The sequence below is a fragment of the Pseudonaja textilis genome, chromosome 4 (genome assembly GCF_049901715.1).
Source record: "Pseudonaja textilis isolate UNSWEBS1 chromosome 4, rPseTex1.2, whole genome shotgun sequence".
NCBI lineage: Eukaryota > Metazoa > Chordata > Lepidosauria > Squamata > Elapidae > Pseudonaja > Pseudonaja textilis.
The window spans coordinates 29,894,630-29,917,068 of NC_141993.1; the positions used below are offsets into that span (position 1 = coordinate 29,894,630).

Below are 22,439 nucleotides of genomic sequence, written 5' to 3' on the forward strand. Positions count from 1 at the left end.
AAATAAATAAGAAGTAAAACCCACTGAATTCAATGAGTCTTCCTTCCAGTTTATTGGAACTAGGAGTGGAATTGTATTTTCACATGCAGTTTTAATCAATGCCTTGCCGTCAAGGCATGAGCAATGGAAGATAACTAACTAATTAAGAGTTGTTAACCTAATCCTATGTAGCTTTTTCACACTACTTTTAATATCACACTACTAACTAGAGCATACAAAAAATTTGCTAGACCAATACTCGAATACAGGTCATCAGTCTGGAACCCACATTACGTATCTGATATTAGCACAGTTGAGAAAGACCAGAAATATTTTACAAGAAGAGTTCTCCACTCCTCTACTTGTTGTAGAATACCTTATGCCACCAGACTTAAAATTCTAGACCTAGAAAACCTTGAATTACGCTGTCTTCAGTCTGATCTAAGTATGGTATATAAAGTCATACATTATAATGACTTACCTGTCAATGAATACTTCAGCTTTAACCATAACAACACAAGAACACACAATAGATACAAACTCAAGGTTAACCACACCACACTTGATTGCAGGAAATACGACTTCAGCAAGAGAGTGGTCAATGTCTGGAATACTCTACCTGACTCTGTGGTTTCTTCCCCAAACCCCAAAAACTTTAACCTTAGACTGTCTACTATTGATCGCACCCCTTTCCTAAGAGGTCTGTAGGGAGTGTGCATAAGCGCACCAACGTGCCTACCGTCCCTATCCTATTGTTTCTTTTATTTTTCTTATATGTACCCATTTCATGTATTCATAACTATGTATATACTTATACCTATTATCTTGTAAGCAATTGACAAATCAAAATAAATCAAAATAAAATAACTTCTCAGTTAGCTGTATGGGCCTGATTTTAATATGGATGCTTTTAAAAGCCTGAGAACAATTTAAGTTAAAGTAAGTGGAAAATTGATTCAAGCTATGTTAGAGACATTTAAACTATAGATGCAGAACATAAATACTTTTCATCTATTAATATAATATTTTCCAGGAAATATTTAGTTTTTTTCCACCATTTAATTATTTATCGCTCCAGCAATAATTTTCTACACAAGAATTGGAGAGATTAGGTAAAGGTTGTGGTGGAGTCTTTATTCACTCCTAGCAGTGGTGTGCTTTCTTCTCAAGAGTCCCCTTGTGTGGAAGGTTGTTTGAGAAGGTAGATGGATAGAAGTTGTAGAAGCACTTGGAGGAAATTGGTGATCAGGACCTATTTCAGCCAAATTTAAGGTCAAGATATAGTATAGAGATAATATTGGTAGTGCTTGTGGGTAATCTGTGGTGGGCCTGGGATGGGGACATTCATCCTTGTGCTTCTTGATCTCTTGGCAGCTTTCTATACCATTGATCATTGAGGAATGGACTGGCTTCAAGGGCTTGGGAATAGGGGAATATTGTGCTGCAGTGGCTCACCTTCTTCCTCAGTTCACCTTCTTCCTTGATTCCAGTGGATGATTCCCCAGAAGGTAAGAGATTACATCCACACCTGTGGAGTACTTCAATGTTCAATGCTGTTATTCCCTCTTTTGAATATCTACAGTATATGAAACTACTGGGTGAGGTCATCATTCAGTTTGGGATTTGGTACAGTACATTGATGATACCTAATTGTACATCTCAACCAGGATTGGGCAGGTAAAGCTATCAATTTACTAAACTGACCCGCCTCTGGAGGCTAGTTGGGTCTAGATGGGGAAGAACAGATTGGTTCAATCTTGACAAGGCTAGCTATGGCTCTTTGAGCATGTTAACCTTTGGTCTTAAATGGGGCTGCATTTCCCCAGTTAAGGTTAGTGTATAGCTTGGGGATCCTTGTGGACTCATAGTTAATGTTCGAAGGATGGGAGGCCTTTTCTCATTCATGAGGCCCTATAATTGGTTACAAATTCAGGGGTGTCAAACTGGCATCCCGCAGGCCAGATGCATCATGTGCAGGCCACACCCACTTCAGCTCCAAAAGGGAAAAAATGTTTCAAAACGTCACATGATGGCAATGTGATGCCATAAGTTAAACATCCGTAGTTACACTGGTCTATAATCACACAGTTGGATCTGGGTATTGGCCATCACCTGCAAAGTCTTCAGAGCATGAAGTTTGGCCATCTCAGGAAATGCCTATCTCCAGTTCTTCCTGCCCATCAGGCAGAGTGGGTCCATTGAGATACCATTCTTTATCACAGCCCCTGCCCTCTATAACAGCATCCCATGGTACATATATATGACTTCCATTCTGGAAATGTTCTGGAAATCCCTGAAAACCTGGTGCTGTTCCAAAACTCTGAGTTAGCGTATTTGTAGGTCAAAATCATTCCTGAAAGTTATTGATATTGTTTTGTTTAGACAGCCGTTTTTTCAACTGTATATTTGAAATATTGTAAGCTGCCCAGAGCCTTATTTTTTGCGGGGGAGGGGGGGAGGATAGGGGTTTGAATGGCCTCAAAAAATCAACAGAACAATAGCATAAAATAATAAACTATTTCATTCCTACTTCCTACTCCAATTTTCTCCAGCAAGAAAACGCATTAGACTCAGAGACGGTAATTGGTCCCAAATCATCCAGTGAACTTCTATGGCTGAAGGCAGATTTGAACTAAAGTCTCCTCCACCATTGTCCAACACTTAACACCATGCTAGTTGGGATGCATGAGTGAATGAAAATGGAAGAGTAACGAAGAAGTCTTGAGTATCAGTATGAGGTGAGCATTTGATTCATTTTTCTCTTGGACAATAGATCTTCTCAAATTTGGTTTATCAGCTACATTCCCCAAAGGTGAATCAGTTTTCTTTTTTTCTTTTTAAAGAAAAAAGCACATTACTCATTCCTGAACTAAATGAAGCCAGTTTTAGAACGGCTGGCAAACAAGTTGACAATACAACTGTGGAAAGGGTATAAATCTCTCCCCTCCTCTTTGAGGGCATTCATAATTTCTCTCCTTCAAGAGGAGATTTTTTTTAAAAAATGCACAAATTTATATAGCAATGATTAATTCTGCAAAATCAATTAATGTTTATTTTTGAGATTATAGGCTTTTGCCCCATTTTCCAAGACCTTTGAAAGCAGATTAATAGAACATATTTTACCATATCTCCTAATTACTTATCATCTGCCCTTCCCTGCTAAGCAGATTTATCTGTTCATAGGCATTCTCAGCTACTTTGTACACACAAATCATTTTGGACAGTAAATGTACCAAGTGTACATTCCTGGACTCTGAGTCTACTCAAATATAAGCTCTACTGCTCTTGGGTGGAACTTATTCTTCCAAGCATGCATTCTATGAACCGGCAGGTTCACTGTGAGATGAGAAGAGCATCCGATGGGCATTAAATATGGCTGAACTCCTTTGCACAGTGGAGTCTGCATCCAAATAAATGTGCAAGCATCTTAGGCTTAAAATGTTCAGGGACATCCTTTGCTTTCCCCCCATGGAGATAGGGGTGGGTGGGGTTAGACTTAGAAAGCAGCATTTCTTAAAGATTGTATCAAAAACAAAAAACAAAAAACCAGCATGCATTGCAATTTCTATAAAGCACTAATAGAAAGGAGAGAGCCGGCTGAATTAATATTTAAAGCAGGGATTGCAATTTTAAAGCCTGCACAACTCTATGAACACAACAATCATCACAATACATTCAGAAGACGCTCTCCTCACCTCACAGTAACCATTTCCTGGCTTTCTAAAATGCAGCTCAGAAGCGTCTATGACTCAGCAAAGAGATCTGATTTTATTTTTCAGATGGAACTTACCAACACGATAAGACATTAAGGGGAGGTTTGGCTGTCACCATCCAGAGCTGAACGATATCTCTGAAGCAATGCTGCATGCTTCTCCCCCATCTCTTCCTATGCTATGAAAACAGGGAATGTTGGTTTTCATCCAGCAACGAGCAGGGAAAAACAATTCACACAGAATGTCATTTAGAAATTACCATTTTTTTTTTCACACAACATGCTCTGGATCTGGAAAAGGAAAGAAACAAAGAAGAAATTGGATGGGCAGGGAAATGTGAGGCTCGAAAAACTGGAGGCGGGGTGTTTTGTAAACTAGCTTGAAAGTAGCCATCTACTCCCCTTTGGGGGTATTCCAAACATAGAATACTGGTTCAAACATGGTATCAATCCTAGAAGGGTCCCAAAGGTGCTTTTTCAGGAGGCAGCTGGACAGGAGGCAGCTAAAAAGGCACCTTTGGGACAACCATGGCCTGGATGACTGAGAATCTCTACAGACTTAAACTTAGGAGGGGTTTTTAATTTTTACTGAACTTTTGTTTTATTATATAAACATGACAAACTGACCTGATTCATCATTGGCTAAGGTCACGCAGCCAGCTTTGTGTCTAAAGGAGAACTCGTCTCCTGGTTTCTAGCCTGATGCCTTAACTCCAGAGGTAGTTCTGACCAATTCTGGAGAACCGAGAGCAGAAATTTTGAGTAGTTTGGAATATCACCTCTGACTGGTCCCTCCCCCATCTATTCTCTGCCTCCTGAGTCCTAGCTGATCAGCTGGGTCTTCTTTTGTTGCCCTGCACAGGAGAACCGAGCTGAAAAACAGGTTTGTGGGGTGGGGAGGGAATGGGATTTTGCAGTAACCTTTCCCCAGGAGTGGGATGGGAATGGGGATTTTGCAGTATCCTTCCTCTGCCACACCCACCAAGCCTCACCCACAGAACCGGGAGTAAAAAATCTCGAATCCCACCACTGCTTAACTCAGAGGTCCCCAAACTTGGCAAGTTTAAGACTTGTGGACTTCAACTCCCAGAATTCTCCAGTCAGCTATTCTGGCTGCAGAATTCTGGGAGTTGAAGTCCACAAGTCTTAAACTTGCCAAGTTTGGGGACCCCTGCCTTAACTGCTACACCAAACTAGGTCTCTAAATTAGACTTAATATAGAGAAAATAATTTAAAACATCCCAAAGGACATCTTGACTCTTTCCACATAAATGTCATGGGCATCCTTACTCTGGCCCTCACGTCTCAAAAAACTTTTGGGTGAATTTAGCAAACACTTTTATTCTAAACCACAGCTAATTAAAAGGAGCCAATTCAACTCTAGTTTAAAGGCTGCTTTGTTTCAACAAACTCTAGCAGGGTTGAGGATCATACTAAATTGTGATTAAAGGAGAGGTTGAAATTGTGGAGGCTGATGATCTTTTCATGGCTGTGATTGAGGTCATTAAACTAAGGGATGTTTGAGAGTCAAAGGCTCTTAGTTTGATATTATGAGTCAAACCTGATCCAGATTTTTGATCTTGAGATGAGCAATGGAGTTATATAAGTCCCAGAATTTGCCCACCCAATATGACCTGTGTTGAAAATTATGAAAGTCTAGATATTTGGAGGAGTCAGTGATTGGAAAAGCTTAGATGACATGGCTGTGTTTGCACATGACATTCAGTCAAAGGGTGGCTTATTTTGATTTTGTATCAATGTGTTATTTGAACATATCATTCTCACATAATCTGGTGAGAAAATCACTAAAAAGAAGTATGACCACTTATATTTATTTTGGTAGATATCCGGTAATAATAATAAGAAAAACTGAAAAGAGTTTTATAATTATTAAATTTGTTTTTCAACTATTATAATGGCACTTTAACTGGAATGCTGTTAAACTTCCCTGAATCTTCTAATCTTCCCATTCTCTTTTTAAATACAATATATTTGAGGCACCTGCCTAATATACACATTTTATATTCTATAGAAGTGATCATGGAAACGGTATGGATTCATGTATATGAGTTGGGGAAATGGTTGCCTGAGAATAATGTGAATTGTTACCCAAGAAAATTGAAAGGAACCAGGTTGGGATATTCTAGTACAATCAGTCTGAGATACTGATGGGACATTTCGCAAAGGCAAGCAGTGGAACAGTATTTTCTGATTGCCAGACAAGGTTCAAACCTTTTGATAAAGGCTGTGTCACTCACACAATCCTTTCACTGTAAATGTTCAGAAATGAAAAGAGAAATGACAGAATAGTTCTCCCTGTGGGTTCATACAAACTTAGGTCTAATGTGTCCTTCAACACTTATCTGCTTTGAAATGATTACAGTTACTTTGCTGCAGCTTGACAAGGGCAGAAAGAACATTTGTCTCAGATACAAAACCAACTTTTTGCCTTTTGCCCAGCCTCCATTATGTTCAAAATAAGTTTGGCACAAAGTATACATTTTTTGAACTCTGAGTGAAAAGCAATTTGCGACAAGCCAAAAATAGATCCATCTATTGTGTCGCTGGGTTGGAAGTGACGTTTTGATTGCTGCTTATATAGGAATCCAAATTAAAATCACTTTTGTGTAATGGGCAGTCATATAAATTTGATAAATTTACTTATGTAATGTATATGACTTCCCATCTCACAAAAAGTAACTCTTGGCAGTGTACAACAATGAATTAAAACAACTAATATATACAATTATTATTATTAAAAATATTAAATAGTCATTACTAAAACAAATAAAACTGCAGATGAGACTGAACATCATCCACAGTGATGGAGCCATCATAAAATTTCAACAGTTCCCACAGTATAAACTATGCTGTCCAGACAGTTTATAGTTAGTTAGGAATTGGGAGCTGTCCCCTTAAGGGAATGCATCATGGTAAATGTAGTTAAGGTATCCTGGGAAATGTAGTCCATGTCAGGTGGTCACATCTGTAATCCTGATTGGTCACTGAATTGATCCTTGGTGGGTTGGGGGAGGTTTCTTCACTCTTGCCTGAACCCCAGTAGTGTGCTGGTGCCTCACCCCCTTACTCCTTCATTAGGGGGATAAAAAGAGCACTATCCTTTTACACCATAAAGTCAGTTATGCAGAGAATTGGACATTGAGATGAATCTTGACGTAACCGTGAGTTATATTTGAGGATGCCTGATGAACCAATAAAGAGACTTTTTTTTTTAATAAACAAATTTTATTCAATGGAGTTTAATCAGCTAGTGGCTGTAAAGGCCAGAACAATGACAAAGCCAGATCTTGAAGGACTGAACATTGGCAGGGATAGAGCCAACTTACTTTTGGGATGCTGGGAGAAGGTTCCATAAAATGGGTGCCATGGAAAAGAAGATCCACTTTTTAGGAGCCACCCAAGAGGAGCAGAGATGCCTAGTGGACAGGACCCAGTGGTGGGATTCAACTTTTTTTACCACTGGTTCTGTGGGCATGGCTTAATGGGCATGCTTTGCATGCACACACATGCAGTGGGTTTGATACTGACCTTCTCCTGCAATCTTGCACTCTCCCTGTGTCTTCAACAGCTGACACATGGCAATTTGCTGTACCAAACGAAGCAGCTGAGCTTCAAAAGCAGGAAATAAAAGTCAGTATAGAGCCAGGGCGGGTGAGGGGGCCCAGCAGCTGATCGTTGGAGCAAACCAGTTCACTCACAGATGATCCTTGGAGCTACTGGTTTGGCCGAACCGAGCCAAACTGGTAGAATATCACCACTGCCCAGATCCACAGCATGTTTTCTCTACCAGACCTGATGGGATAGTCTGATGTAACTGAGGAGAGATGATCCCTCAGATAACGTAGTCACATTCTATGAAGGATTTTAAAGATTAAAACCAGCATCTTGAATTGGACCCAGAAGCAAATTGCAGTTCCCCCAATAGAGATGTAACACATGCACAGTTCTAGCACATAATTGCACCAGCTGAAGCTTCCAGAAATTCTTCAATAGCAGCCCCATGAAGAATGCCTTATAGTAGTCCAATCAGGAGATGACTAGGGCATGAAAACTGTGAGCAGAACTCCTAGAAATGGGTGCAACTGTATACAATTGGTGTAAGCAAGGAAGGGTTCAAATAGTCAATACGATGTTGTGGCAGAGCAATGCAAACTCTGCCACTTTTGAATGTGTGTTGATGTTGAACACACATACAAAGAGGCAGGTCTTAGGTGGCGCTGTGCAAATAGTATCTTGCAACATCTGTCAGCATCTGACAGCCCTTCTTTAGAGGATGGTATTATGTCTGGATAATTGACTACACTTCTGAATGCTGAACTGCTCTTGTGGTTAGGAAGTTTGGGTGAAAGATTGCAGGAGATGGGCACTGTAGTCCAGAACAATGAAATAGTATTCCAAGTAGTATTCCAAAGTCAGATGTCAAATGTAGTTTGTAGTAAAATGGGGAATTCACCTTTTGGTAAGTCTTATCATTGTTTTTTATTATTATTAATTTTTGTATTTTTAATATAATAATTCCATCTTCAGTTGAGCATTGTGTGGTCTGGGTGGTAAGCCTTGTCATTGTTCTTTCAAATACTTTAGATATGAGTCCTACAAAAGCAAATGTTGTGGCCTGCCAGCGGCTAGCGGAGCTGGCAGCAGAATCAGGCAGTGAGGAGTTGGGAAGGAACGTGGGCCAGTCCTGGAGGCTGAGGAAGGCTCGGATGAGGGCTCTGCATCAGAGGCAGAGATGGGACCAGGGCCATCTGACAGTTATCAGCTGCCTTTGGAGTCAGACAGCACTGAGGTAGGAGAGCAGCTGGAGCTGGTACCCAGCCTGTGCATGCACAGAGCTGCCAAAAGAAAAGAACAATTACAAACTAAGGGTTGACGTGGGAGTAAAGCCACAGGTGGATGGTCAATGGCCCCTCCCATAGGGATTAAAAGAGGAGGAAAAGAGAAGGAGGCTTTTGCAGGAAACCATTCATTGCATTGAAGGTCTGTCTGTGTATCTCAGAGACTGTGGGCCAAGTCCTTCCTTGTCAAAACTGCATTTGAAAATATTTACTTGGCAGCTTTCCAAGCTAGATAAGGTCTGTGCTCCTAATTATACCCTTAAAAGACTGTTTGCCAGGCCTTTGCCTGAATGTGAATGCAAGAAATTCACCCTCATTTAATAAAAGGGTTTTGCCAGGACGAAGAGTCTGCTTAGTGCTTTTGGGGGAAGCTAAGGTCAGAACAGCAATTGCTTAAATTATTTAAGACTCCTTTGTTTTTTCTACTATGCAAATAGTTCTCAACTGTTCATTTAGTGACTGTTCAAAGTTATAAAAATACTGAAAAAAGTTACTTATGACCATGTTTCACCCTTACCACTATTTCAGCAGCTCCATAATCATATGATCAAAATTCAGATCTTGACAACTGACTTATATTTATGATGGTTGCAGTGTCCTGGGGTCATGTGATCACCTTTTGCGATTTTCCCACTAGCAGGAGTCAATGGGAAAAAAACAAGAAAGTTAGTCAGTGTTACTAACTTAACAACTGCAGTGATTCACTTAACAACAGTGGCAAAAAAGGTGGTAAAATGGGGCAAAACAGCTGTCTTGCTTAGCAACAGGACTCAATTGTGTTCATAAATCCAGGAGTACCTGTAGCAGGTAAATGGACTTTTAGAAATCCTTGCCGTTTTCGGTTTAGTTTGTAACACAGCATAAGCAGTGCCAAGAACATAAATTTCAAGCCTTTGTGAAGAAAAAAAAAGAAGAAAAAGATGAAGGAGAGAGAAGGAGGAGACAATCTGTGTCTCTTCTGCACATGAAAGAAAACATAGATGAAGTATTCATGCGTTGCTTCAAGTCCCTGCTTGTCTGGAGGCTACCTGTCTCTCTCCCTGCAAAGCATTAGCATTTTTCAAAGTCAGCCCTTCTTCTCGATGACCCATATCAGGATTGTGTGGCAGAGATGAGAATCTAGAACTGCAGGACTTTGGAAATAGGCCCAGGGCACTGAAAAAGTCCTTTGATTGTGTGTGTGTGTGTGTGTGTGTGTGTGTGTGTGTGTGTGTGTGTGTGTGTGTGACTGGGTGGGTGGATATTGAGTCACATAGAGATTGAGCAGCAATCATCCAGTAGCCTCTTTGAAAGATAGAAATCAGAAGCCCAGTCATCGCATTGCTAATGGCACTGACTAAATTCATTCTTGTTCTTATTGTGGCTTGGTTTTTCCCCCGCTCCCTCCTTTGGTTGCATTGCTACAACTGTGAAACTACTTCTTCCAAAATTTCCTAGTGTGGGAAGCCACTCCCCATTCCTAGAAGAATGAAATATTTTGAGGAATATTTTACAAAAGTGGGATAAAATATTTCCCCTAAAAGAGAAATATTTTTTTTTAAGTGAGACAGAGCCCCAGATCTTTGCCCCCAGCAGATATTTTGTGCCCATTAAGAAAGACTGGGCCAGCCTATCTATAAAACAAAAGACCTTCAACTCCAGGGTGAGAGGATTAAGACATGACTCTTCAGGACCCAATAGGATTAACCCACTAAGACACAGAACTCACTACATTGCACAATCTCCTAAGGGCATTACATCCCCCTCCAGAAACATCAACCAAACTTGGGAGCTCAGGTAACCTATAGAGACAGCTATGGCCCCTACATAACCCCTACATGATGAATCAAGATGGCGCCAATGATGGCTGCCTCAGTGAAATGCTCTCTAATGGTTTATTTATTCTTTATTATTCTCTGCAATTCACTAAGAATTTCATACTCACGAGACCATCTGCTAAGAATTGGGCAATGTTTCCTTAAGGAGCAGCTTTCTGATTCCTCACCCCACCTCCCCCATATTTGCAAATGCAGAGGAGATTCTAAATAATTCACCAGTGCTATGGATTACAACAAACAAAGGAAAGAAGAGGCAGCATCGAAAAAGGAGACAAGGTAAACAAGCAGGAATTTTAAATTAAAATAGACTAAGGAATAGTGGGAAAAAAAACCCTCTCCCTTCAATCTTTCTGATTAATGTACGCTCACTTGCTAACAAGATAGATGAAATACATCTTTTAAATAGATGCAATTCTGATTTCTACAATTCAGCAGTTCTCTGTTTTAGTGAAACCTGGCTTAATGCAGGAGTTCATGTCACCAGCGTATAAATCCCAGGATTTCAGATATTTAGATCAGACAGAATTGAAGAGATATCAGGTAAAACAAAGGGTGGAGGATTATGTTTATAATAAGATATAACTATAATTCTATTCTACATGGCCCCATGGGAGTCTGACAACAGCCAATAGAATATGTGTTCCTGCACAGGAACAGGAAGTTCAGGTGCAAAGCCCAAGTGAGGGTACAAATACTTCTCTCTCTCAACTCCATGTGGTCAGCTGCACCAGAACCATGTGCTTGGTGGTTCTGTTCATCATTAAACCATCTTTCCAATCAGCCTCCATATTTCCAGTGTCATTCTTCTGGCTTAGAACTGAACCAGATAGATATTTCTTCCAACAATTGGAACCAACGGATCCTCCGAATACAGAAATGAACTGTGTCATTCTGTTGTGTTATTAATGTGAGCACTCCTTGGAAAATGTTCACGGCATCATTGGCCCATGAAGGAGCCTTACTGTTCATCCCTCATGCCTCCCCATACAAAAATATCACCTAGGGAATTTAAAAATGCACTTTGTCTGATGATGGGTGACTGTTTATTTACTTAAACTGTTTAAGTTAATGCCTTGCTGATATACAGGTAGTCCTCAACTTAAAACAACAATTGAGCCCCTCATTTCTGTTGCTAAGTGAAAGATTTAAGTGAATTTTGGCCCATTTTACAAACTTTCCGGTCACAGTTGTTAAGTGAATCATTGCATTTCTTTAAGTTATTAACATGGTTGTTGTGAATCTGGATTCCTCATTGGCTTTGCTTGTCAGAAGGTCAAAAGCTGATCACATGATCCCAGAACACTGCAACCATCATAAATATGAACCATGAAAGTCAAGCCAGTAAGATCAGCTAAATGCTACATAATAAATGTAGTAGAAACTGGGAGAGTAATTAGAGGCTAGAGAAATACATAGAGATCAAAGCAGAAAGCTCTAACCTAAATCTAAATTCATTCATAACATTATTACTTCATGGATGAACAAAGTTAAAAGGTTAAAAGATAAGAGAATAAGCAAATGCATAAATAGGGAGACAGACCAACAGTGACTAAGACTTTACAATAGAAAGAATAAGGAAGTACGACAGAGAATTAGGTTTGGGTTATGTTAGAATCATACTGACTTGGTGAAAAAAAGAAGGAATAATCAACAGAAATGTTAGGAATAAATAATAGGAGTCAATAAAAGCAAAACAAATTTCTAACCTCTATCACACCTCTTTAAATATTCTGTTCAGACAACTATCATAAAACAATCAGGCCACAGACAAGTTGAAATACCGTTTCAATATTGTTTCCCCAAAGCAAGAAAATTTATGACTATTCTCTTAAAATGCAATGCAATTTCTTTAGCTTATCTACGACAGCTTTGAAGTATAAAATGCATTTTTGAAATTGATATATGCCTCACTTTTGATTAAATATATTAATGGCATGTTTGATTATTCAACACACAGTGCTTTGGCAAGACCGTAGTCTAGGTTTAAATGTTTAAATGTTTAAATGTCATAATCCAATAAATAAATGCGGTGTGTGTTGATTTAAAATGAAATCCCAATTATTTCAGTGCTGGATAGCCTCAGCTAAGCGTTCATGCAATTACAGCCTTAATTATTTTGAAAATTAATGCATTTATTTAATGGTAGAACTTCTATTTCAAGTATATTTAGAGACGCAGTACTATAAATTTGTACTTTTTTAAAAAAAGTATAGGGTAATTCTCATGATATGCTTTGCAAGGGTTCTATAACACATTTAAAATATTTGAATGCTTATATTCTTATTTCTTAGACCAAAGAGCCTCGATATTTGAAAGAGTGCACAGTTTATTCCTATTTCCAATCTCCAAAAATAATATTCTTTCCTTCTTTTTCCTTCTCTTCTCTTCCCTTCCCTTCCCTCCCCTCCTCTCCTCTCCCCTCCCCCCCTTTCCTTTTTCTCTTTCCTAACCTTCCTTTTTAAAGAAAAAGAAAGAAACAGCACAGAAAATATAGAAATATCATTTTGTCAACACAGTGAGAGAGAAAAAAAATACTTTTCTGAATATTTAAAACCTTCTAAATCTGAATGGTTGCAGTTGCCTAGGAAATATGGACCACACGTGTGGAAATATCCCCTTCTTGTACTGTATTGTGTTTTCCAATGAGAAGATCTTTGCACATTTTTGATGGAAGGACTGGGCTGTAGATCAACAATTTAGTACCACATACGATTAGCACATATGTCAGTTTAACACTGCACAGTGTGAAACTGGATAAAAGAGGAAGATTTCATTGGTAAAGCAGTGTGTATGGTGATTGTAGGCAGCTAACAATACAAAGAAATATAATACATGTAGTCCTTTACTTACAACCACAACTGAGCTCAAAATTTCTGTTGCTAAGTGACAGTTGTTAAGTGAATTTTGCCCCATTTTACGACCACTCTTGCTACAGTTATTAAATGAATCACTGCAGTCAAGTAAGTAACAGGATTGTTAAGTGAATCTGGCTTCCTATTGACTTTGATTCCCATAGAAAAAGGGGAGGAAGGAGATAAGTAATTTCAACCATGTTTTCTGCCTCATTCCCTTCAGCCTAAATAACAGCGTGAAAGAAAGCAAAAAGCAAGTCACAGCCAGGAGGACCTGGCATTTGGGGGAAATTGTTAGGAGGTCCCTTAACTGTTTCCCCCCACCCCCTTCTGGCTTTCTATTAAACCTATTTTAGTAGAGGAATATGAGTCACAGATATCTCCTGTTGCCTGCAAACCAGATCCCGGTTTGGTGTTTTGTACACTGTGATATTTTTGTGCAGAATGTTTTGTTAATCAATAAATAGTAAATTAATACCAAGTGTTTTGTATTAATTTGTATCTGTTATGTAAAAGAAGGTAAAGATTTCTCTGTCACTTGTGTCTGATTCTAGGGCATGGTGCAGAGGTGGTATTCAGCAGGTTCTGACCAGTTCTGGAGAACTGGTGGCAGAAATTTTGATAGTTCTGAGAACCGGCAAATACCACCTCTGACTGGAGATTTTACAGTATCCTTCCCTTGTCACGCCCACCAAGCCAGGCCCACAGAACCGGTAGTAAAAAAAATTGAATTCCACCACTGGCATGGTGCTTATCTCTTTTTCTTGGCTGAGGGAGCCAGCATTGTCCGAGTGTGTGTGTGTGTGTGAGAGAGAGAGGGGGGGGGAGAGAGAGAGAGAGGGGAGGGAGAGGAGGAGAGAGAGGGAGGGAGGGAGGGAGGGAGGGAGGAAAGGAGGTGTCTTTTGAATCTATCTATCTCATAGGGTAATTCTGGGTGGCTTACTATTTTGTATAGATGATTGATAAATAAATAGATAGATGGATAGATAGATAGAGATAGATGGATGGGTGGATGGGTAGATAGATAAAGATAGAGATAGATGGATGGATAGATAGAGATAAAAAGAGAGGGAGAGAGATAGATGGATGGATAGATAGAGATGGATGGATAGATAGAGATAGAGAGAGATAGAGAGAGATAGAGATAGATAGATAGATAGATAGATAGATAGATAGATAGATAGATAGATAGATAGATAGATAGATAGATAGATAGATAATGACAGTTGATAGAGATAGAGATGGAGAGAGATAGAGATATATAATGAAAGTTCAGAGGCAGCACTCCTTGGCTTATCAGAAAGAAGCCAAATCAGATAAGACAAATCCTTCTGTCAACTTCCTATAAACATTAGCCTATGTAAAAAACAGAATGTTTGCCTATCTGACCCTTTGCTTTGTTCTACCATGATATTGCAAAACCCACCAAAAAAACTTCATTACAACCTGAGACTATAACACTGTAAGGAAGCGATGAATCCAAATGTATTCAGCAGATGTTAGCTCAATTCCCAGCAAAACAGAGATGGGAAGTGATCTAAAATATCAGGCTCCAAAATTGAATGGATTCATAACTTTGCAGTTCCAGGCTCGGAACAGAACACTCTCATTCAACGCATCTCTCATCATAATGGCTATTTTTGTGAACCAAGTCTCAAGGAGAATTCGGCTTCAGAAATGTAGAATGGATTAAGACTGGAGTCGGAATACAACTCAGGAGGTTCTGACCAGGCTTGCAACTTTTAAGGAAAAGATCTAGGTCTACTGCAGGGCTGACAGCCTCCTCCCCACCCCACACAAACTCAGATAAACCTGGCATTTGTTTAGGTCTATAAAATGGGTATAATGGAAAGAAATAGGTTAGAGAAATAATGATAAAGAAAGAAATAATGGACTGTGTAATGGAAAGAAATAGGTTGCAGCTCACTGCAACCAAGTAGGGTGGCTACTAGCAAAAAACATTTAGAAATTCTAGTGGTTGTCCAGGTTTTTGCTGTATTGAAACAAGCCTGCTGCCTTGTGCTTCCCACAAGAGCACTCTGAATGACAGTACTTGTCTCGTTTCTGACAGTGGTTTACATATGCAAGCCCCAGGCACCAGAACAGGTCTCCTCAAATATAGCCATTAGCTCTAATGACTAATGATGGAGGTGAGGGCGGCAGAGAGACATCTGAGAGGTTTGCCTTGAGGTCCAGAGAGCTTCACTTATGTTCCCAGTCTCAAATTCAATGAAATCACCATGGTGTGTGTGCGTGTGTGTGTACTTAACTCCTCTTTATTCCATTCTATAAATTGACTTGGCCTACGGCTGCTGTTCTTCCCTCAAGTTCAGTATACGAAGATGATTCCTCAACAGCTCCTCTCATTCTGTAGCTATAGAAAAGCATGGAAGCTGCACACACACACACACACACACACACACACACACACACACAAAACATAAGATACTAAAACAACAAAAAAATAAAATAAAAACACAACAGGGCCAGTGGTGGAATTCAAACTATTTTACTACCAGTTCTGTGGACACACGCTTCGCCTGTGGACCATTCAACAAAGGGGAATTTCAAGCATGAAAACTTACCTTACCTTTAGCACTGGTGAGTAAAACAGCTGAGGTGCAGCAATCCGCTCTGCGCCTATCAGCTGAGCTACAAAGGAAATATAGGACAGGAAAGGTGGGGCCGGGTGGGCGGGGCCAACTGCTGACAGTGCTACCAGATCACTAGAACCGGTGTAAACCGGCAGCATACCACTTCTGAACAGGGCCCACTAGTAAATTATATCATGTTAAGCCAAGCCTCTGAACAGAACCATGTCTTAAGTAGATTCTGAGAGATACCCTTATAGATGTTTCCATATTTCTGTAGAAGATGCTGTTCCACAGGGTAGGGAATGCAAATCATTTTACCCACCTTGGAATTATGGAAGGCTGACTCCTGATATATATCCATATCCATTTATGTGATCCACTGTTCCCTCCAGAACTTTGGAAGTTGGCAATTGGACAGACACATCTCATTTGCTTGGTCTTTCTGATATGATGTACTGTGTAGTTGTTGCAGTAATTTATTGCTAAATTTGCAAATTTGTAGAGTTTAGCATATAGAGATATGCAGATCTCTATAGTCCCTTGTCTCCTTTTTTAATACATAGAGTTATCCTAGATATTCATAACACTTTAATACACTGATTAAATTGAATTGTATTGATTTTAGGGCTTCTATTGATCATTCAATAGAAGGAGTTAGAAGTATCATCCTTGGAATATTTGAATAAAAATGTGAAAGCGTATAAAACTCTCAGAGTTCCTGGATATAGTTAGAATGCAAAGTTATGCAAAGATCATCTAGATTTATTGCATTGTATATAATATACTATATGAAATGCATGCTTGGTGCATTCTAACTACATCCATGTCTATTTCATTGCATACAGATCCTCAGAGATCTAAGCAGAAACCTGACATGGGGAGGACATTTGGAGGTAGTTGTGCCTATCATGGTTTCTCACTCAAGTAAATACAGTGGGACTTCAGTACTCATCGTTAATTGGTTCTGGGAGGCATGAAAAACAATGAATACCAAACAAATTTTTCCCATAAGGAATAATGTGGTGAGTCACAAGGAAGCAGACACCGACAAGTTCCAGCTTATGCACTGGGTACCAAACAAACAATGTATACCAGGGAAATTGTGTCAAAATACGGTGAGTAATGAATTTGATGGGTTTCAAAGCAGTTGAGTACAAGGTACCACTGTACTGTTAAAAAATAGCTACTTAATTTATTTAAAACAAGTTTAACTCAAGGATCCAGGTGTTCTAACTAACTACCGTGTGTCCCTGAAAATAAGACCCGGCCTTAGACCTCCCTGGAAAAAAGCCTGAGTGCTTATTTTCAAGCCTGAAAACAAGACCCGGTCTTATTTTGGGGCTTGCAAATAAGCACTCGGGCTTTTGTGGGGGAGGTCTTTTTTTAAGGGGAGGCAGGCGATCCTGACGTTTGGTGGGGCCACTGGCAAGCCAACAGAGGGTGGGACAGAGTGGGCAGTGCATTGGGATTGCCTCTGTCTCCACCTGGCTCTGCTGCGCACTTTTCACCCAGAGGGAGACAAAGCTTCATCTGCTTGCAAAGGGGATGCTTTGAAACAGACCTAATACATATTAGGGGCTCATAGCATGCATAAACACACACACACACACACACACACACACACACACACACACACACACACACACGTACATTCCCTCTCTCCCCTCCCAAGCAATATGTTTAAACAACAGCAAAACAGATGCTTGTTTCACCTGCCCTTTAACTGGTCTTATTCACTGAATAGTTTCTTCCTTAAAGGGATACCTAAAGAGGACTTTATGGTGGGTCATCCATAAAACTGGAATTATGCAGAAAATTCAACTTGCCACTATTGCAAATTCAATTTGGAAAGAAATGGATTTCTAAATTCTTAATGCAGCCCTCTCACAGATTAAAGCTCATGTTCAAATGTAAATTTAACTGAAAGAAGATCAAGGGGAAAAAGTGCTGTTGTCAACATTCAGAACACTTGAGGGCACTTATTTTTAGTTATTAAGTTTAGAAATAGCTTTTACTGTTACATATATCACATTAATATCCTAATTAAACAAACTGTTATAGGGATAAGAATGATGCTGCTTCTGGTAATCATAATGATACAAATGCTAAGGCATTTATAGTCTGTTTTTCAACCTGATGTGGTCCCAAATATTTAGGGCTCAAAAATCCTATTGTTTTTGGACTCATGACCACAAAGGAATATTACAGAGTTTGTAATATCCATGAGAAATCTTGTATGGAACAATCTTGTGCCTTAGCTCTGCTTCTAATCTGCTTGAAGGATTGGTTGCCTGAAGAGGAGCAAAGGAACGGATTCAACAGTACTATTCTTAGGTGCTTATTATGATACATTTCATAATTTGTTGTAGCCAAACATTTGAATTAGTACTAATACACATTGGCTAGAATGAAAAGTGGAAGATTAGCGAGGGCTACTGATATGGTCCACTTTTTCTTTCTGCGCATATAAAATAGATACCCTAACAAACTACCAAATTGTATGCAACTGAGCAACCTTTGCATTAAAAATTTCCCATTTAGTTTGGGCTGCTGGTAATAATAATGTCAGAAACCAACCTATTATTTTCCTTGTATTACTACTATTAGCAACACTGCTTGAGGGGCCATAATAAAAATGTTTAAGAAAAACTTTTCTGGATGAAATCAAATATTCACTAGTTCAACATTTCTAATACCGCAGTGCCAATCATTTATCCCCAGAAAACCAACTAACAGAACAACTGTCAATCTGGATATTTATATAGTTTAACTTCCAAGAGACAATCTTTCATAAGATTACATATCAACTGTAACTGTATCAATTTAGCAAAGATACATATCAGAGCAAAAATACATATCAGAGAAAATCTACTATGTTTCAGCATTATACCAAAATTGTGAAATATAAGGCATTAATCAAGTATGTAAATGACTATGTAACAACAGCAACAACAACAAACCCAAACTGTTTAGCATCAGATTCCTAGGGAGTTATCTGTACCCAACTGGTCAAGAAATATGAATTTGCAGTTCCCAGTAATGGTCTACTTGAAAGAGATATCAATTTGCAATTGTTTTCAAAAGCTTAATCATCTCCAAACTATTAGAATAATTAATAAAGAAAAAGTTAAGATGGATTAATTTTTTTTTCTGTTCAAAGCAATTGTGTGTGCTGCATTTGACGGTGGATTTTATTTTATAAACATTTACATGAAATCATCCAGCTTTCCATAGCTTAATTGGATTCAAATGAGGTAAAACAAATGTGCATATTTATCTTATTTCCTATTTTGAGCTTTTTACTTTTAAACCTATAAACACACTAAGCAAATTGCTATGTAAGATATAGTCATTTGTGTGAACATTCTACAGATATAAATAGTAGGGCTGTCCACAGTCTGAAAATAAGTTGGAAGAAATATTTTGGACTTTATATTACATATCTCAATATCTCTCTGCTCTTCATTAAGCATTGATTTCATACAAGCTGTTTTAACTTTCAAGCTCCTTTGATAACGGAGAAGGCATACAGGCAAAGAAGATGTAGCTGTTTTCATGAAGAAAGTAGGAAAGTTGTGCCTTTAAAGCAGCCATGTCTGTTGTATTCACATAAAGTGTGCCTTTTAATATAATTAGTAAGATCTATGTTAGACATATTTATTGGAAACTTCTGGAATGGCTAGAAGATGAAAAACCAATAGGTAAGGAACTAGAATGTTTCAGAGTGGGTCACTCTCTACTAGACAGCGTTTGGTATCATTTTGCTCAGGCTCCTAACTCAGTTCTACTCATTCTTCTTGGAAGTCTCAAGGAGCAATAGCACTTAGACTTATACACCACTTCAAAGAGCTTTACAGCCCTCTCTAAGTGGTTTACAGAGACAGCATATTGTCCTCACTTTACCAACCTCGGAAGGATGGAAGGCTGAGTCAATCCTGACCCACTCAGAATCAAATTCCTGGAGTGAGCAGTGAGTTAGTCTGCAGTACTGCATTCTGACAACTGTGCCACCATGGTCAATTGATCAGTTGCCAGGGGAAATGTTTGACATAATGTTTGAATCTTCATAGACGGCTTCTTACCCTTTTATATGCACTTCATTGCAGCACCAAACTAAGGGGACGATGAAATACTATGAGTCATCTTTTAGAGGTAACCAACAAGGAAGATAAGCAACAGTGTATTTTGGCTGTATTAAATATTTTTTTATTTAATTATTACCTTAATGCAAAAGTGGGGTATTTAAAGCATTACCCACCACATTTGGCAAATATATCAATAGCTATACTTCTATATGTAGATGACATATTAATTTTATCACCAACACTGACTTGGATAAGAAAAGCCATGGTGGGATTATCTGTTTTCTGCAAGGATCATTTACAACAAATCAATTATGAGTTAACTAATATCATGCACTTTGGAAGGGTTAATAAAAAAAATTGTCTTGGTGTCCTAATAGGAATCTAATCAGTTGTTTGTTATTTTTGTTTAATTTGGGATCTGTGCTGCAACAACACAGGAAGTAAAATGCCTATATTATCCAAATTTCATTGGATGTCTTGAGAAGCTCAGAAGCAATTATTCACTAGATTTTAACCCAACCCCACTGCATTTATACATAGCCCAATGTTGGCCAGCTTCTATACAGGTCTCCACTAAATCCAGTTATCAATTACATCGATGTTTTTCAACCTTAGCTGCTTTAAGATGTCTGGACTTCAACTCCCAGAATTCCCCAGAGTGTCAACTCCCAGAATTCCTCAATTAGCATGTTCATAATGTAGTTCTACTTTTGGAAGCAGGTCTGCTGACTATTGAGACAAGGGCATGGGTAAACCATTTTCCAATACTGGGTAAAAATTAACCTTCAACCCAAAGTTTAACATTTTTTATCTTGCTAGTCAGACTTCAATCCACTTAGAAACATCAAATGGGAGACAAGAGTTCAGAAAATGGGCTTTGCATCAAAGGCACTGTTGCTACTAAGACACAACCAGATAATGGCAATTTTGAGTCAAAAGATGCTGGCTGTATCAAACATAGGAAAGCGCCAGCTGGAATACAACTGGAACACAGCAAGTTCCACTTAAAAGCAGTCTGGTATCTTAACCAGCTTATAGTTAATGAATCCATGGGGCCTTTACTCTTCTGTGCTTTGGCACCCAGTTGTCAACTACATTTGAGTGCAAGTTTTAGAAGAATGGCTGTGCTAAAAGGATTTGTCACTCTCAGTCTAGGAACATTGAATCACTGGCCCATACGTTTCTGTGCTGTAGAGATAAGCCTAGCAAGCTCTTAATATCCGTTCAGCCATTCCCTGGATGACCGTAATGTAAATCTCCTTTTGGAAGTCCAAGGTCTTAAGACAACCCAAGCCATTGCTAAGTTTGCATTTGCAGGCTGTGAAATCCATGCTTTATTAATAGCAAATTAATTTTGGGTTAATTTTAGATTATATAATATAGTATTTAGGTTATATAATCAAGTATTGTGTAGCATTTCAGTGTGCCTGATTGCTCTTATTCTGCTGTATCTTGTTCATGTCTTTCTATTCATTTTCTTATTTTACCGTAATTTATCATCATGTTTTAATTCTGATACTTTTGGTGTGCTTATGACCTATAATCATTCCAAATGGTTCTCAAGTTGTGCACCATCATAATAAACAGAAATTTCATTATTATATAACTTAATGCACTAAACACATAGTGAATTTTCTGGTAGAACTGACAATCTTGTATGTACTTGATAAATATTTTTCTGATTTCTAATTACATTTATAATCTTGATAATGCTGCTATCATTGGTTTGTATATTTATGAGTTAATCCAGTTGTATTATTCATTGATCCAATAGCAGCAACAGGAATAATAATTTTAAAAGCTGTTAAGAAACGAGAGGACCTATGATGCTACCCATCCGGAATTAGACCCTGGATGGCTAATTGGTTAGTTAGTCACATAATGCATTTTGGATTTCAATTATACCAAGTTACAAATCTGGGTCAACACTTGCAATCCAGCATATAACATTTCAGGGAAATCACAGTGTCCTTTTTGGCAAAATGTAGGCATACATTACCCAAGGTCTCATTCAGTATTTTTTTTAAAAAAATCAGTCACTGATATTCATTCATCCATTCATTCACTTATTCAATTTCTATAGCGATCAAACTAATTTTTTTTTAAAAAAAGAAAGAATATTTTGAACACGTGATGTGATACCCAGAAAAATATGGCATACTTCACTTAATCCTCCAGGGAAAGGTTGAAGGCAAACGAGGTCCAGGCAGAAGAAGAACATCATGGCTTCAAAATCTAAGAGACTGGTTTGGTCAAAACTCAGCAGCACATTTTCATGCGGCTGTAGACAAAAATAGGATTGCCAACATGATTGCTAATGTCTGATGATGGATATGGCACAAGAAGAAGAATCCAACTCAACCAAATCACCCTAAGCAGCTATAATATAATATAAGCCAATGTATGACAGAAAAGACAAAGAGCCAAAGTTATATTCAATTGAAATCAGAATTTCAAGATGAATAACATGCTCCTCAATCTTGTTTCTGTACTTTGTGTGTAAAATTAGACAATTTTTAATGTTGTTGGGGTTTAGAGAAG

General features: G+C 38.6%; 1 protein-coding gene across 22 annotated transcripts in view; it reads right to left on the minus strand.

Annotated features, from left to right (window-relative positions):
* JAKMIP3 (Janus kinase and microtubule interacting protein 3) overlaps positions 1-22,439 on the minus strand; it is a 104,813-nt gene that overhangs the window by 75,619 nt on the left and 6,755 nt on the right. For 20 of the 22 annotated variants that reach the window (XM_087932501.1, XM_087932513.1, XM_087932511.1 and 17 more), the window contains exon 3: positions 3,770-3,982. The exons of 1 other annotated variant lie outside the window; for it this stretch is intronic. The gene's annotated coding sequence lies outside the window, so the exon portion shown is untranslated. Of the gene's footprint in view, positions 1-3,674; positions 3,738-3,769; positions 3,983-22,439 lie in introns of those variants that run through there. One more of the 22 variants, XM_087932502.1, reaches the window with a different exon arrangement.